This window comes from Rattus norvegicus, chromosome 8 (genome assembly GCF_021556685.1).
Source record: "Rattus norvegicus strain SHRSP/BbbUtx chromosome 8, alternate assembly SHRSP_T2T, whole genome shotgun sequence".
Taxonomy (NCBI): domain Eukaryota; kingdom Metazoa; phylum Chordata; class Mammalia; order Rodentia; family Muridae; genus Rattus; species Rattus norvegicus.
In genome coordinates, this window is record NC_141541.1 from 39,323,279 (window position 1) to 39,339,615 (window position 16,337).

Below are 16,337 nucleotides of genomic sequence, written 5' to 3' on the forward strand. Positions count from 1 at the left end.
CACCGCTTAGGTTGCGTGCTATGAGGGAAAGCTTAGCTCTACCTGTCACTGGCCCCAGCTGACACACGCCAGCTCTGTTCTTTTACTCACCTACCTACCTGCTCAGTCCACACCTTTCTGGCCGAGACTCCTATGCACCAAGAATTTTGGGAAGTTCTAAGGGACATGGCACATGCAGTTCCCTACCTTCTGGGACCTTATAGGACACAACCACATAGGTCAGGACTTCATGGCTCCATAGCACTGTTATCTGCTGGATGTTTCCCTAGAGAAAGTGGATGGTAGGGAGGAGGGCAAGAGTGTCGAAAAACCTGGAGAAGAGGATTTCCCAGAGAAGAAGAAAGAAGGAACGTGGCTTCGCACACGAACTGCCTTGGAGATGCTGGCTGGCTACTTAAGAGTTTGGCTGCAGCCAGAGCTTAGAATAAGGATTGCAGCCCTCTCTCCCCTGGCCGGGCGGGGAGCACCAGGTGCTTCGAGGTGCAGCCGGGACAGGCATAGGCTGGGTGGCCAAGAGAATGGAGCAGATGGGGATTGTCAGATGGGCTGCACGGCTCATTAGTGTGCCACCTCCTCCCCCACAGCATCCAGATGCACATCAGCAGCGCAGCTGTCAAGGGAAGAGCAAGGGGCTTGAAGGGCTTAAGACAACCTTCGAACAGCCGTCACATTCTCAGAGAGCAGGAAGGACTTGGACGGAAGGTGGAAGCTGATCTCTCCGCTCTGCCTCCCTGATTAATTCTGTGTTTCAGACTCAGTAGCCCGTGAGGTCTTCATCTCTTTCGGTTACTCCTCCAAACAGATGTCCATTTTATAGACCATTCCTAAGCCTTAGGAGCAAGGTTCTCCACTTGTCAACACAAATGCCTCTGGCTTCTACTGGCCTCTGAAACACTAGTGATGCTCAGGTCTAGGCTGAAGCACAGACCAGCTTTCTGGGCTGTGGTTTCTCTCTCTTTGCTTTCACATTGGGAGTGTTTGCAAGCTACTTATCCTAATGAGAGGAAATGGTACAGGTTGGAAATGGGCAGAAATCAAAGATTCTGGAGGGACTGATGGGACTTGGGGGGGAGGTGGTTATAGAGAATATTTTTAAATTCTTGTCCAGAAAGAAGGCCTCCCCCAAAGTCCCTGAGCTCTGCAGAAAGTGAATATATGGTAATCAGCACAGTACGGAGGCTCAGTAAGTTTCCAGGACATAACAAGGAACTTATCACTGTTTTCCGCTGTTGCTGCATATTCCTGAAATCCGTGCTTGCTGGAGAGGCGTGAATGGAAGATTTATTTTGCATTGTTAGACTGTCAAGGCGCTCTAGAGCAACAACTTTCAAATGATAACTTCCCAAGCTTACAGAAGTTGTGAATTACATGCTTTTAGTCTAGTGAGAGCGAGGACCTGACAGCTCTCTCCCTCCCATCATCCCCCACTCCGCCACTTGGATGCCTTGTGTGGCCGGTGACTCCACAAACTGCCCTTCCCAAACCAAACGGGACTGTTATTAAGAATGACAGAAATCTATTTCTAGCTATGAAACAAGCTGAGGGACTGACATGTCATCACAGGAGGAGAACTTTTTCACACCTAAACCCCCGGAGCCCCCAGGAATAAAACTTCTTTGCCAAAATTCAGAGCATCTCAAGTAAACAGGATGTGAGGAGGGATCCCAGAGGTTGTAAAGAAAGGAGGAGGGATATGCCGGGAGTTGGAGGAAGACAGGGGGATACACTAGGGGTGAGAGACTGTACCAAAGTGCTTTGTCTCCAGTTAGCTTGTCACTTGGATCTTGGAGGTACACAGCCATTTCCTTTAGGTGGGGAAAAATAGTAAAGCCTTATACAGCATAGGACCCAGCCAGGGTATTTGTCCTTGTAGGTATCTAGTGATCTCTGTCAAGACCTCTAATTTTTCCAGTTAACATAGGGGGATTGAATCTCATTATTAGTTAATAAGCAATCTCTCAAATAGAATTACCTTGCGATGAGTCTTTTGGTCTAAACACAGGGTGAGTATCATTTCATGTTTCACTTGCTGCTGGTTTCTCTGAGCACAGATGTGTTACCCCCAGCCTTAATTACTCCACTCACCCACCCGCACCCTTCTGCTAACCTATAGGATTCTTCATGGGCATGCTTAGTGCCTTATTTGCCTGTTCTCGGGCTTCCCAGCATGCATTGCCTGTGGGGTGGTTATTAGATTGGATTAGGACCTCACCTGATAATAAGACTTGCCTGTAGCTTTGTAAATGCCTCCTCTGCACGCCCTCCCCCCCCCCACCACCACACACAGGGATTCTCTGTTTTCTCTTGGTTTACCACCCCCCCCCCCCCGCACATATGAACCAGGACTTGTTTTCAGTACTGCAAACATCCTGTCCTCCAGTGCCTCTTAATGAAAGTTTGGCGGAAGCCAAAGGCTCCAGGTTGTGCGACTCTTATTGTAGGCTGCACCGTGACTGCTGAACAACTGGCCGTGCGTTCAAGTTTATTATTCGAGGCCTGTACACGAGAACTGGCGTCCTGCCCGTTTTTCTTTCTTTCCTAAGGCAGAGAAAACAGAATAGGCGCATTTGTTTGGGGGTAAAGAAAAACAAGAGATTTTTCAGACAGTTATGAATAAAGGAGAATTGGTCCATTTTGGAACCTCTCGACCTTGACAGTGTCCCTCTAATGCTATATAAACATTTGTTTTGGGTATTTAATAAGCGGCCAGCTGACAAATTGCAGAACTTTTTTTTTCAAGAGCGCCTTATCTTTTCTAGAACCACTGAGATGGCAAAATATGTTCTCCGTCTCAACAATTCCCTCTCTATTTGCATGTGGAAATTGGAAAGCAAGTTGTTTTCCTTCGTTTGCATGACAAAACTCAGACCCCAAAATACAATTCAGCATTTAATTTGAGCTACTTAGGGAGTGCAGAAAAGGGCCCCAGCCCATTTGGCTCGGTTTTGCTGCTGATGTTTCTGTTGTCACAATTAAAATTGATTTATAAGGCTAAGGACATGAAATACCTTCTACAGCATTGCAGAGATCTGCATCCTCGGGAGGTCACTGGGAACAAACCAAATCCCTGAAAATGCCTGTATCTTAGGGCACCAGTAACTCCCATTACATCTAGAGTAGTCCCTCAACACAAATGCATCATGCACAGAGAACGAGACGGTGGACATTGCTCTGGAGAAAGGACAAAGGCACCCAGGGTGACTTCAAAAGCTCCCCCACAATCATAGCTTGCCAAAAGCAGGTCATGGGGCTTCTAGACAAAGAACATCAGGCCTTTAATTTTTAACTAAGTATTCTTTGCTAATGACTCCCCTGTAGCGGTGCTTTATTACACCGATGCTGAGTTTTCTCCAAGCTACCTGCAATTGTTCTCCTCCTTGTCTGTTCTGCCCTTGTCTAGCTGCTTGCTAGCAAGGGAGCGGCTAGTTGAATGGGACTCCTCCACGTTCCCAATCTGGGTATGCCTTCTCTCTACATTTCTCCTGTGCTGACCAGCGAGTGAACCATTTATGGAAGTATTCAGTATTGATCCCCAAAGCCTTCTAGAAACGAATCCGAAGACAGTTTTGCAGAATCCAGGTAAAGGGTGAGGGGAAAGATATTCCAAGTTGAAGAGACATGCTCAAGACACGAGGATAGAAAGGGACACAGTAATTGGGAACCTGGTCATGGCTCTATATGGCGATGAATAGGAAAAGCCTGAGTTTCACATTATGGTGGACATCACTGAGGGATTCCAAGTGACATTTTTACATTTTTACATTTTCCATGTTGAGACTATTTTAAATGTTAATAGTTACCTATGCAATAGAGTGGTTAAGTGCATAACTGATGATGTCTCTGTCACTAGAAGCTGTGGGACAGGTTAGACCATCAGTGCCTGACGAATCTCATTTGCCAGAAAGAGCCTCTTCCCTAACATCATTCCCCAGGTGTGAGAATATAGGACCTTCACTCGCTTGGCAGCCTGGCAGTCCCTGTACTACATTTAACATCTCAGCAGGTGTATCTTCCTTTCTCAGATAAGATGGCTAGGTCTTTATCAGCGGAAATCAGCAGACCAGAAGAAATCAGACTCCTGTAGTGGGCCAACCTGGGGCAGTCAGCACACCTAGCTTCCAGGCCACATCTCATTACAAACATGCCTGCAGCCTCGAAAGTGGAAATTATCTACTCTGGATAAAAGCTTCACCCTACAGTAGGAAACAGCATGGTTCACAGCCAGTCCTTACATGGGAATGCTCTTATGGTCCCCAGCCAAGAGGAATGCTCTTACAGTCCCTAACCAATTGTAAGGAGCTGAAGACAGAGCGCACACACTATCAACTCGGCGCTCTAACACTAAGCGTCCCTCCACAGTCCATGAGGAGTGACTGTGGCAAGGAGCTGCCACAGCTGGCTGAGTCGAAGACTTTTATAACTTAAAAAACTTTTGTCAGCTCTCGGCTGTGAAATTATAGACTCTTGGGGCTTAGAGAAGACGAACTCTCCTTCTAGTCCACTCCATTTACAGACAGCTCTGCAGGAATAAGAGGCTGCTAGCCCACAGCCCTGAGGCTACTGAGGGGCAATGCAAGGCAAAGGATGGGGGACTGAAGGCAATATATTCCTTTTATTACCATCACTATTAGTACTCGTATTATTATTGTGAGTACGCAAGGGAGAGTATCATTCATGTTTTTATTACCTCCACGAGGCTCATCAAGGCTACAAAATCGAGACAATAGCTGTCCCTGAAGATCTTAGCCGGGCTTTCATCTGATTGATTCCCCCAGCTTCTCTTCTTGGCTGTTTGCAGTTCAAACTCAAACTCTAGACGTCTGTACAACTGCCAGGCGGTGAGTCCTCGTGTGTTTACCTGAGGTGTGACAGGCTAGGGTGGGTTTTTAAAAAATGATTGACTGTCACTGAAGGGGAGGGTCACAGGATAGCAGTGGACCCTCAGAATGGAGACAGCAGCAGGCAAGAAGAGAGAGGCTGGGAATCTAGAGGACCAGGGGAGTCCATTCTAGCAGTTACTCCCAGCTGATGTCCTTATGGATGGAAATCAGAACTTGTATGTAGAAGCTAGACAGGGGACACAAATAACTCTTCCTCCCACCCTTCTCTCTTCATCTGACCCTTTCTTTGCCTTTTCTCCCTCTTTCTCTTCCATTATTTCTTCCCTCCCCCATCCTTCCCTCCTATGTTTAAAAGTCTTCCTCCTTTCCTTTTTTATTTACATGTAAATACGTATTTAGTTTCTGCTATATACTTTGATACACTTTGAACGCAGAGAGTCTTAATCACCCTGGAAATGAATGTTCTTCAAGGGACAAGCTGACAGACTGAGGAAGTGTTCTTTAATTTGTTCATTAATTAATGAATGGCAACTGAGAGTCAGCCTGCAGGAAGATCAAGGTTTTCTTTTTCTGAAGGGATACTGCACGTCATTGAAGGTTATGCTCAGATCAAAATCAGATGAGACAGGGCGACGACGCTAGTGAGGTGCAGACAGGTGTCCTAGGACCTGTGCGGAGGATGAGAAGAAACTGGGCATCTCCCCAGCAGGACTTCCAGTAGCCTCCTCTCTCCAGATATCGCTGTTTGTACTTGTTCCTGGGCAATAGTCTCTTTCCTGACATTCAGTGAGACCTGATCTTTAAAACCTTATTATTTTACGTTTTTTTAAACAGTTGTCATCAGGACACTGTTCAATGCCTTTATTTTCGAAAGCATGGATCTAAATACAGACAGCGTCTGTATTTATGTGTAAATATACACACGCATACAGGAAACTCTTTCATTGCAGCTCAAGCCCCGCCTACTAAGATACATCAGATTTTATGAATTGTTTGTCTTGCGTGATAAGCCCACTATTTTGAATCCTGGTCCCCTTGTCACCTCTCAAACTGCCTTTCCACCTCATCCACTCTAGAAACGTGGAACTTAGTGATTAGACAGTCATCTTCTGTACACCCGGGGAATAACTTCATGTTTTTATTCCCTGTGAGGCTCATCAGGGCTGAAGAGATCGCCACTAGAAGGTGATCTTTGACTATTTTTGTTGTGTGAGAAACCTATCAAAAAAAAAAAAACCTTCCTAAATCGGAAAACCAGCCTTCAAAGCACAGGTTGTGAGTTGTCCATTTGCTCCTGGGAATCTGGCACTCTCGGGACCTAAGCCCCGTCCTAGGAAAAAAAAGATAATTATATACCTATGACTTTTCAATTTCTGCTAGTAAATGTTGCAGAAAATGTGATTCATCTATGACTTTTTTGGGTTTTTATCTTTCAGCCTATAAACGTCTATGAATTTTTAAAACAAAAAAGAAATGACAAATTAAAACAGGAAGGTATATTTCTTAATTTTGTGCTTTTGTTTTCTCAAGCACCACTAACTTTCCAACTAAAACTCCATTTGGGGAATCTATTTCAGCCTGACTTCTGGCTCCCTCTGCCACCATCCTGTAAGCCAGTAACCGGATTGTTATCCTTTATCTACCGCAAATAGGACGAGCTTGGCCATAGGAGAGCATCTGTCTGTTTGTAGACATTTCCCTTCCACCCTTATGTATTTAAGGAAGAAAATTGCCACTGATTTGTACAAAGCAAATTGGCTTATGCTCCATAATGGGCTTCTCCTCTCTCGCCTCTGCCAGGAAAAGGTCATCCTGGACTTTTCCTCTGTGCACAACTCAGGGATTCTTGACAGCAAGTAAAGAAATCACATACTCCTAAACTGTAATTTCCTTCTCTGATTAAGACCTCAGTGGTCACAGGTTTTTTGGTTTTAGCAAGTTTATTTCCTACTATGTTACTGGCTGTTGACTAGGATGTGAATTGTACCTCACATGCCCTTACTGAAGTACAACCAGACACAAATTGGGGCATGGGGCTGACACAGACAGACAGACAGAGAAGCAGAGACAGAGGCTGCCAAGCAGACAAGATATACACATATTTTAATACATATATGCACACAAATTGGCACCCGCATACACACACACATACACACATACACACATACACACACATACACACCACACCCACCCACACACACCCACACATACACACCACACACATACACACAACACCCACCCCCACACACATACACACCACACCCACCCACACACACCCACACATACACACCACACACATACACACAATACCCACCCCCACACACATACACACCACACCCACCCATACACACCACACACACCCACATACACACACATACACACCACACACACACACACATACACACACACACACACACACACACACACACACACAACACTTCTTTCCATCCTGGGTTTGGATGACTCTTCAAGATATCATTTATCTTGTCCTATCACAAAGGGCCCTTCCACAATTTGAGACCACCATTATCACTGCCTCCACAACTGAGCTGTATGTGTGGCAGTAACAGCCCAGGGACCTATGGAGTTCTTACTCTTGAGTGCATCTGGTTGGTGTCTGGAAGCAAGTGTACATAAATAAGTTGAGGACAATTGATAAGAAGCCCCACAGCCTATCCAAGGCATGGCACAGCTGACTGCCTGCAACTGCTCAAGGGCTATGTGTGTATGTGTGTAAAATTAACTCAACCACAATTGAATAGGCAGTCTCCTTCCATTCTTCCTACTATTCCTAACTGATGGACTGAGTGATTTACATGTATGAAAAATAGCTGGGGTGTATAAGGATTACCCCAATCCTTTAGAAGAACACAGCCTTTCCTAACATGGTACTCATGGGCCTAGATTCAGCTCCAGGAAGAGCAGTGAAGTTGCCATTCCTCTGGACTTCTGCAGGAGCGTTGGCCTTCTATTGTGCTGGTGAGCTCAGACTCTCACAGTGCAACCTCTGTGAAGCAGTCACACAGGCATCTGAAGAGCAGTGATGGATGACACATTCTTGCAAGGTCCTATGCAGGACGAGTTTGTAGGAACACTCCCTACATTTCACCAGTTCAGCTTGGACACCTCAGATGGGGCTCCTTAGGGGTCCGGGTGTACCCCTCTGGGTCTTTCTACTCTGCGTAGCACCTGGCATTGTGGCTTGCACGTAATTTTTACACATCCAGCATTTCAGAATTAATGAATGGAGGAATCAATTAGATAACACTGCAATACCCATTTAGGAAGCACCCAGGGAATACAGTCCCTCCTCCTTCCCCAGCTCCACAGGAGAGATGACTGACAGTGTGAACGTCTGTTGCTAGGCTGCTCTTGCCCAACTTCTGCTCCCGTGCCTTCCCCTGCGTCTGTTCCCATTTGCCACTGCCACAGCCCACTCACCTGTGGGGTACGGGCGATCCTTGGCTCACTTCTCCCACTGAGGTAGGGCCAAGGTAAAAGGAAGAACCCCTAGGCAGCCAGCACCCAAGGGAAATGATCCATAACATATCAAACTGAGTGTCTATGTCCTGGCACGATTTCCCTACATCGTGTACCGGTGAGCAAGGGACAAGCAGTATCTTCTGCCCGTGAAATAGGTGGAGTTGGTTTTCGCCCTCTGAATTGGATTTTGAGCTATACGAAGTTAGAAAGATACATAAATTATTTGCTTCGGAGGGGCTTCAATGTTTTACTTCAAAATTTTGATGCAGTGTATGTGTGTGTGTGTGTGGTATGTGTGTGTGTGTGTGTGTGTATGTGTGTGTGGTATGTGTGTGTTGTGTGGTGTGTGGTGTGTGTGTGTGTAGTGTGTGTGTGTTTGTGTGTGTGTGGTGTGTGTGTGTGGTGTGTGTGTGTGTGGTGTATGTGTGTGTGTGGTGTGTGTGTGTGTGGTGTGTGTGTGTGGTGTATGTGTGTGTGGTGTGTGTGTGTGTGGTGCGTGTGTATGTGTAGTGTGTGTGTGTATGTGTGTGTGTGTATGTGTGTGTGTGTGGTGTGTGTGTATGTGTGTGTGGTGTGTGTGTGTGGTGTGTGGTGTGTGTGTGTGTGTGGTGTGTGGTGTGTGTGTGTGTGTAGTGTGTGTGTGTTTGTGTGTGTGTGTGGTGTATGTGTGTGTGTGTGTGTGGTGTGTGTGTGGTATATGTGTGTGTGTGGTGTGTGGGTGGTGTATGTGTGTGTGTGGTGTGTGTGTGGTGTGTGTGTGGTGTGTGTGTGTGGTGTGTGTGTGTGGTGTATGTGTGTGTGTGTGGTGTGTGTGTGTGTGTGGTGTGTGTGTGTGTTTTGCTGGGGATAAGAATCTAGAGCTTCCTACATGTAAAGCAAGCATTCTACCACTGAGTTACAGACTCAACCCTCAAATTTTATTCTAAACAAAGAGTAACTAAAAGCTGATTTCCTGACAGGCAGGCACATGTGTGTGTCTCTAATTTGCTTCGCCTGTGCCACTTTGTAGGGTGTAGCTGTGATTTCATCTTACAGAGGGGACAGGACAGGAGACACAGTACTAGGCAGGACACCACAGTGGGTGAGTGGTACAGATCAGCAGGGTCCTTAGCTGATCACCGTGTTCTCTGCACTACATCTGCACTCTAACATGGCTCTGACTTCAGTCAAAATGTCTCTCATCTGACTTCCACATATAAGGGTCTCAGGGATGATTACTCCCACACAGAATTACCCCACAAGGGGAACTTGACTTAGGAACCGTGCACAGATGGTATACTGTCCACACTCATGACGGTCCCCAAGACTGCAGCACTGGGGCACTTGCACGGTGCTCCATTTTCAGAGACATGCTGGAGTAATGACACCATGTAAATGCTCTGTCTGGTGTCCCCGAAGACTCTGAGATCTTCCATTAACTGTAACTCTTAGAAGAGAAAGGTGGTAGATTTAAAGAATATTTTCTGTAAAAATTGAAATGTAAGCAGGGTGGAGTTTCTAGTTAATCCTCAATTATACAGAGTACACTTAGTTAACCATAAATTTACATACTTTTCAAGCACTCGAGCTAATCAAGGTTTTCCTAAAAATCAGATTTTTGTAAGTATCAGTTCTGTGGGCATGCATGCGCAAGAGATATTAGCTGTGAAATTAGTGCCCAGTGTTCTGAAAGTCCCTGCCCTCACCAGCGGCCCGGCACACTCCCAGCCAGCAGGCCTCCTATTAACCAGAGCATCCTAACACTGTGGTTGGGAAGCAGCCATTCCTCTGCATCCCCGTTACCTGAGCCCAGCTGCACCCTCCACCTAATGGTACCTGGGTTTCTTATTCTCTCTCTCATTGTCCAAGAAATGAATAGTTCTGTTCTGTTAGGAACTGGAATCCTCGCCTGGCCTCAGAACTGTATTTATGCTGGGAAGAAGGAGTGCTGTGTCTTAGCCACTGACGTGACTGCAGAGGTGCCTGGGGCTCATTATTCCTAAGGTGAACATGAAGGTTGAAGAGCCACAGATTCTGTGTGCAGGCAGAAAAGGGGGTGGGGTGAGAATCATATCGTAGTAATTTGAGAATCCTAACACTTTTTGTGTCCTCTATAGGAGGTGTAATGTTGCTGATATTTCCCTGCAGCTGAATCTTAATTGAGGGAGAAGCCCCTCCCTGGAGACCTGTATGCCTACCACTGGCAACACTCGTGCACAGTCCCTAACAAGCCCTTGTTTCTCTGGTTTCTTACTTCCCACCTGGGCTATTGCTGTCAATCTGTCCCCAGAGCTCCCACACGTGGCAGTGAATCTGTCCCCCCAAGCTCCCACATGTGGCCTAGAGTTCAAATGTGGGGGTCAAACACTTGGGGTTACCCAAGAGTTCAGGAAAGGGAAAGATAAAGGTTGTGAGTGACATAACTTCATGACTTTTCCACTGGTTGAGGTCTCTTCCCTATAATAGTATTTTGCCTCCTGATTTAAAAAAATGAAACAAACAAACTGTGTCTTAGGCAGGAGCCACCCCACTTTGGTTTCTCCAAAGAGATTACCATGCTGACACCATGTCAAGTGTCCCCCCAAACAGAACACAGAAACCAGAGCAACCTAAAAGGGAAGGAAACAGTGACATATTTAAAGATTCTATGTTTCTTCTTCAAAAGTTAGCACATCTTCCCAGAGCCCGGGCCACTGCAGACTTTTAAATGATTCTGATGAGGACAGAGTTTATCCTCCTCTGCCTTCCTGGGAACAATCTCTCCAGCTCTTTGTAGGAACTGTCAGAGTCCAGGTTCTTTCCAAGGCACGCTATCCTAGAACTTGGGTTGCCTCTGTTTCTCTTTCTGCTGCCTTCTAGCCACCAAACCCTGAACAAGGCCAATAGGGAGTACTCTGAACACCCATGAACAGCTTAGGAATCTCAGCCAGCAGTAAAAGGAGGCCCTGGCCCAGAACATAGGACAGAAAGTGAGGAACCGGCATATTGGAGGAGACTTGGGTCTCTCCAGTACACTCTGGTACACCAAAGAAGCAGGGAGGACTGTGTAAATGTCTGCTGAGATCTGAGTGCCCAGGGAAGTCCTTCCCCTCCACCTGGCCATGGTGGGTGCAATGAGCCATCACATTGCACAGTCATCAGATTCTCCCCACAGTGGGGGAACAGAAATCCACCCGACTCTGAAACATTAGCCTTTTTTTTTCTCCTTTCCAGGTGCTCATAAGAGTTGGGGGATAACAAACAGCCCCAGGCATTACGCTACAGTGTCCATAGGCCTCAGATTGGCGAGCACATGGGGATGAATTATTTCGAGCGAGTCAGAATGCAATTATTTCATTTTCCTTCCAATTCCAAATTGTTGCTGTTTAGAAATAAATTGCTCCTGGTGTTTCTGATTTACAAGGACAAAATGTGAAGGCAGAAAGCAGGTTCAGCGGAGTGATTTGAATTTCCATTACAATTACAGTTCTTTTCAACCATATGATTCTGTGCTTTCCTCAGATGCATCAACCTGATGCTGACTGCGCTCACACTGATGCTCACACTGCCCAGGGTCCCCATCACACAGCCCTCGCTGCCACAGGCCACTGGGTAGATTAAACTAAGCTTCCCAGTAAGCCACTAATAAAACTGGAGTGCCAATCAGGCCTGGCTTCTGGGGCTCAACAGAGAATGGAGGGGTGGTGAGTTCAGCCTAATAGGCCGTGGAGGCATGTAGTATCTGCAGAAAGTAGTTTGGGGGGACCCCCAAACACTGACCAATAGATTATTCCAACCACACACGGCCGTGCTAGCAAAGCTAGGAGAATTAAACAATTCTCTCTGCCAGATGTGCTGAGAGCTCAGTACGTGTGATACTCACCACAGTGCCAAGAAACAGGATTATTATTGTTAGTCTATTTTGCATATGAAAACCCAGGTCTTGCTGAAGTCACCAAGTGGCAGAGACAAAGGCTAAACTGTAATTAATTCAATGTTCAGAACCCTGTTTCCAATTTCCCTGAACAATGTTGAACAACCCTCCCCCCCATTCCATGGCAGAGGGTTCGGAAAGTTTAGGTAACATCCCCAAACCTCTGCTCTGATAACTTCAAGTGGTCATAAATATATGCTTCAGACAGACTGAGGCTGGAGTGACCATTCAGTCTCTAAGAGCCCTCGGTGCTCTTGCAGAGGATCTAAATTTGAATGCCAACACCAACAGTGGGTCACTCACTCAAAGACATCTGTCTCCCCAGGTCCTGGGTATCCAACACCCTTTTCTGGTCTCCCTAGGAAGCTATATTCACATGTGTGCCCAAGCACACACACACACACACACACACACACACACACACACACACACACACACACAGACACACACACACATTTTAAGAAATAATAAATGTCAAATATCCTAAGTCAGATGATGTCCTTCCTCCCTCTCCGAGAGAACTGACCGCTCAAAAGCATTCAAAGAATTTGGGAAGACTCTACTTTGTTGCCCAACCTAAAAGTTTCTCTTTCCCACCCTCGGCTTCACAGTAGATCACCCCAAAATCAGGCAGCCTCTTCTGTGGGTCCTAGAGCTCTGTTCACAGGTTACAAACACTTGCATGTTGTAGATGCAGCATTGCTCAGAGCAAGCAAGAGAGGACAGTGCTTAACGTGGCACGGGGTGGGCTGCCCCAGCATCTCTAGAGCCAGTTTGTCGGTTGGGTGTCCCCCAGTATACTGGGCAGTGGATGAGAACTTCAGAGCTCCTCAGGAGATGCTGGCAGAAGCAGATGACATAACTCAGTCTGCTTATGGCAAAGCCAGCTTTTGCACCTATTGCTCGGATGCCCTCCGTCAGCAACCCTCGGTCTTAGACTCAGGGGTATTCATACAGCGGGCACTGGGACTGAACCAACAGAGTTCAATTTCTCCATCCAGGGCAATCGCCAACCCTGAAGTCCTGCCTCAGCCTAGGCTAGAAATAGGAAACTAGGACACAAACAGACTGAATGCACCCTCACTCTGTGTGTGTGTGTGTGTGTGTGTGTGTGTGTGTGTGTGTGTGTGTGTGGTGTGTGTGTGTGTGTGTGTGTGTGTGTATGTGTGTCTACATGCACCCATGTGACCGCTAAAGATTGATGCCGTGTGTCCTCCCATCACCATCCACCTTCCTTACCGATGACTACAGGCTGGCTGGCCAGCAAATCCCCAGGATGTTCCAATCTCTGCATCCCCAGGGCTGGGGTAGCATGTAAGCACTAGTAGGCCTGGCTTCTTATGTACCTGGTAGGGATCCAAACTCGCACTTTGTGATTCTCATACATGTGTGGCAAGGACTCCACCTGCTAAGCCATCTCTCCGGCCCTGTATTTATTTAAATTGATTCTTTGGGAGAGCCCTTTATTTTTGATGTATAATCAGTTTGCCCTTAACTTCCATCTGGCCCCGACCCCTGCCTCTCCACCGGCCACCTCTGGAGTCTTAAGACAGTGAGTTCAGGATAAGCTTGGAAGCATTAGCAAATACAAAGTAAAGCCTGTCCTCACCACAGAGGTGTCCCAGTGAAAGGTTAGTCTAAATAACTAATTAAAAGAAGACAGGATAGCAGACTGCCTTATTATTGGCTGAATGAAAAGCAAAATAACCAGACGCGATAATAGTTCAGGATGAAAAACGTGCTGTCGTCTTTGATTCATGTTTTCCCTAATACCAATATGAGACTTTGCCTGGAGTGGGAAGGAGCCAGCAATACAAGGGCTGGGCAAGCCTGCAGTGGCTGGCGTACCCCCACCTAAGAACTGGCTCTCTCGGGGAGCCAGTGGTTTAAGCAGCTCTGTAATTAATGTTTTTAATTAATAGACTTCATTTTGTAGAGAAGGTTTAGGTGTATAGGAAAATTGAACAGAAATCGTAGATGATCCCCACGTACTCTCCCTCGCCACTGAGCCATCCCGTCTCACCTATAATTAACATCCTGCATGAGTGTGGTACACTTGTTACCACTGGCAAACCAAGACCATGATATTATTAAAACATACACAGGGTTAACACAATTATTAATTAAAGTCCCTACTTGACATTAGGATTTATTCATTTCACTGTATAGTCCATGCGTTTGGATGAATGTGTTTGATAAGGGCATTTTACATTCTGATGGTAGCAGCACTTAAAAACCCCTGTGGCCCCCTGTTCCTGTCCCTCTTCCCCCCGTGCCCACTCTCTGACAACCATGGGTCTCTTTTCCATGTCTGCAGTTTAGTGTTTTCCAGAATGTGACGTAGTGAAGTCAGTGAGCATTTATTTGCCTTTGGGAGATTTTAGTGCTTCGTGTATCGTGTGAGTTTAGTTTTCTCAGGGTAGCTTGGTAGTTCATTTCCTTCTGTTGCCTAGTGACATTCCACTGTATGGACATACCACAGTTAGTTTATCTAGTCTCCTGTTGAAGGACATGTTGGTTGATTCCATTTGCTAATCATGGGAGAGCTGCCACCAGCATCCATATCAGATGTGCATGAAGACCTCAGTGTTCCCCTCCTTTGGATAAATACCGAGGATTATTGTCGCTGGATCTATGATAATTCTATGTCGATTTTATTACCAATCTCCAAATAGTCTTTCAAGCAGCTAGTTCCTCTTGTCCCACATCCTCTCTAGTATTGACCTTTGAAAACTGGGGGAAACACACATCTAAAACATGTTTACAACTACATAGTTATCGGATCCTTTCCTATGTATTCTCTCCTTTGTTACCATCTTCAAAGAATGTTTTAATAGACACATCTGATTCATGAGGAAACTGAAGTTCAGAGTGGTCCTGTGAAAAAGCAAGGGTTATATACTAAACGTCAGTCAGGCCGACTACCTGGGTTCAATTTCTAGAACCCACGAAAAGGTAATGGATGCTAGAAAAGTTGGCTCTGACATCCACATATGTGCAGTGTCATGTCCGTATGTATACACACACACACACACACACACACACACACACACACACACACACACATATTGACCAACCAACCAATCAATCAATCAATGTTTTAAATTGAAATATATGTTATTTCCATATCTTCAAAAAGCCACTATTGAAAGCCCAGGCCTTGGCAGAGATGTGTACGTCTGAAAGTAGAATGGCTGGGTTTGACCTAGTCCATACCTGAACTCCTGAGCTCAGTGGACTTTTGTCCGTCCTAGGAAATTCTGCTTGATTTGATCACTCACTTGATTCTAGCCATGGCTCTGAACCTTTCCTTAGATCTGAGGCTGCTATGCCGGTTGTCACCCACATGGCTTCCTCTATTGCTGCTGAAAGAGTGCACCCCAAAACGGGGGACGTGTCTCTCACTCCAATCGTGGGATGGGGTGCCCCCAGGAATCATGAGGAGCCGGTCTTGATGTAACAGCAGGAGGTAGCTTTATTAATGAGATCCCTATTAGCGGGATCCCGGGTCGATACGTATCCCACACAGGAGACAGAGGAATTGACCCCGAGCCTCCAAACTCGGGGGTTTATATAGGGGAGGTTAGGGGCATTCGTGAGGTTACACATGATTGGTCAATTCAAATGGTGCACAGTTACTTTCGGCGCGAAATGACATCAGCAAGGAGTATGTGCTCTCTAGCAGCTCGGCAGGCAGGTAGGGTGGCTCATCTCACTCAGGGAGGTGAAGGAAGGGGAGGGGGTGGCTACAGATGGTCAATGTCCTTGGGGCTGATAGCTGGTTTGGCAAGTCCTATCTCTGGCTCTCCCTCAGGCACGTCCGGCCCTGCACATCCAAACTCTGACAATGAGTAACCTTTTTAAAACTCTAGTTCTACACTGCTTCCTTCTGTCTGACTCATCGGACTCTTGACTCAGCCAAGGAGCTAAGAGAAATCAAGCCCACCCCTCCTCACCTAGCCCCTTACTCACACAGGGACTGCCTGCGCTGTGGCCTTCTGTCTAGAGTTTTGAGAGTCCTTTACCTGCTGTGACTGAATGAAACCACCTTTACTTGTCTCATTAAAATTCCCTTCCTTTCCTTTCTCGCTGTTGCACTGCATCAGTGAACCTTGTGTATT

The 16,337-nt window shown here is 46.4% G+C and overlaps 1 protein-coding gene across 8 annotated transcripts in view; it reads left to right on the forward strand.

The window, feature by feature from the left end:
* Positions 1–16,337, forward strand: part of Kirrel3 (kirre like nephrin family adhesion molecule 3) — a 539,739-nt gene that overhangs the window by 174,008 nt on the left and 349,394 nt on the right.